Raw genomic sequence first — 2,443 nt, 5'->3', positions numbered from 1 at the left:
GGCCTTTTCCAAAGTCACACAAATCGTAAAAATAACGAAAGCACATGATACCAGTCCCGACTGGGCATCCAACTGCAAATAAAAGCAAGTTGGGAGCTCCAGGGTCCGCTATAGGGAGAACTGCGCAAACGTTGACCCTCGATGAGTATTACTGAAGTATTTCAGCTCCAGACGTGACAAGGGGATGTTCAAATCAAATTCGCGAAATGACTTCCCACAAGCTTTGCTTGTTTTGTAGAAAATGAACGGAAATTATCATTGCAAAAGCACTGTATTTATTGGGATGTAAGTACCAGCTCGGGGAGTTTTTGCTGCTTCAAGGTCATACTGGGAGAATGTTCAGTGTTGATTTTTACTCTTTTTTACTGTTTGTATGAAGACGGTACCACTTGTAAAGCTCTATTAATCCTTTGCCCCTAACTTTTGTGTACTTCCTATTCAGCCCCATTCATCCACCTAATAAGAGAAAGTCCTGCTCCCATCAGTTCGTTTTATTATGTTTTCTTTTAAGAATGGTATGATACTAGTTCTGTAAAGCTAGTTCGTACTGAATATCTTAAAACGAAAAGCGCAGCGGAAACAAGTATGACGAAGCTGGAGGCAAACACCCGCACCTAGGTCAGTGCTTGCGCTGTAGTCCCCCCCCCCCCCCCCCCCTTCCCCGTTTTTTCGGCCTTCTTCCTGTAGTGTTTTGCGTTTCAGAAAGAATGAGGCGCTCGCAGTGATACTGGCAATAAAAACTTTCTGTGTTCACGACTGTACGTTTACCACGCAAGCGCTGTAGCGAAAACAAACTCTGTGTGACCTTTTTGAGATAAAGTTTTCAAGCGCACGAATAACGATTGACAATTGAACAAGCTCTGGAATTTCAGCAGTTACAAAACAAGAAAAAACTTGAATTTTTTATTACCTAATGAATCACCAATTCATCAGATCGCCAAAGCCCATGAGGTGTTTTCTTTGACATATAACATTAGGCTGACTTGCTAGCGCTGCTTTGGCGGCGACACCAGTTTGCAGCCATTGTAGCATGGCTTCAAAGGTTAGCACTGATATAAGCTTAGTTGTTCCACTTCAATAGAAAATGGGCTTATGAAGGTAAAAAACACGGAAGTAAGAAATTAATGCAACACGCAAAAGATACGCAATCTATTTATAGGAGCTTTTCATATGCCAAGCCATGAAATATAATTAGAGACCGGGACTTCATAAACAACATATCAAGATTTTAGGCGCCTATGATACGCATTGAAAGGGTCATTTAAGCATATTTAGTCGACAATTACTCTAATTCAGGGCTATATTATTTACTTCAACAGCATATTTTAAAACAAATTTTTTGACTCGCAAAGAAAACAGCGGACAAGTCTTGTGTTGTTGGAAATAACTTTTATTTTATTTAGGAAGATAATCACACAAGAGTCATTATTTCAACAGGTTTACGTGAAATGGAAGGTGATTCGACACTAAAAGAAAGGCTTAAAAGCCATGACCACGCTCCGTGGCCATGAAATACGAGCCCCATTTCAACGTTTTACAACGCGAAGGTGCACGTACTGTCAGTCGAAGTTTGTGCGCGGATAAAGACCGCCCAACATCCTCTGCAGTTGGCTTGTACTTCGGAAATCTCGGTAATCTAATCTATCTGAAGTACCACAACGCTCGCTGCTGAGAGCCTTTGGTAGTCCTTTTAGCACGGGGAAACCCAAAGATTTTACGTGTGAGACAGGTTTAGGCTCCAGAATGGCTTTGTCAGCAAAAGGTTTTTCAGGTATGGCGGCGGTCCTGTTCCGAACTTTAAAATGAGCACCTGTAGCATTCTGAGTCAAAGTGGCGCCCAAGTTTTCAGCTGCTAAATGCATTCTGATAAGAACGTGAAATAAGCACACGAATGTTCAAAGTCACATTCAAGTTTAGTGTAGTGTGAAGCGGTTCGGGCTGCGACGCTTTTGTTAACGCAAAGCTGTTAACACCCCCCTAAGTGTTTGTTGTAGTAGTTTCCCGGCCTTAGGTGAGTTCCACACGGTTAAAGACGAGCTCCAGTGAAAGAGACACAATTTGTAACTAGTCCTTGAAGGCACGAACGTGGCTCACAGAATGCTATCTTGACTGCAGCTATATATTTGTTGACAGAAGAGAACAACTTTTTCAGCTCTTCACAACACCGATGCATCCTATAAGTGTCCAGTGAAGTGGTATAATTCCGGATAAATTACTGAGTCAGCCTGTTTTGCAGAAGTGGATCGATTTCGAAGCTGCTGAGAATAACACCATCCAGTATCTGCGCGCTAAATTCCGATTAACGACATTAGCCAGCCTGCGAAATTCCTTGCAACTAACTCTCAGCTAGGTTGCACACGCCTTTGGAAGTTACCCGGCACGGCAGGTAACGGCTATCGCGACTAGGTTACTTGGAAAGTGTCGAGATGCTGGTTCTGCAACC

Source organism: Haemaphysalis longicornis, unplaced genomic scaffold (assembly GCF_048455015.1).
Source record: "Haemaphysalis longicornis isolate Haplotype H1 unplaced genomic scaffold, Haemaphysalis longicornis Haplotype H1 scaffold_1, whole genome shotgun sequence".
NCBI lineage: Eukaryota > Metazoa > Arthropoda > Arachnida > Ixodida > Ixodidae > Haemaphysalis > Haemaphysalis longicornis.
Note: the sequence above shows the minus strand (reverse complement) of the source record.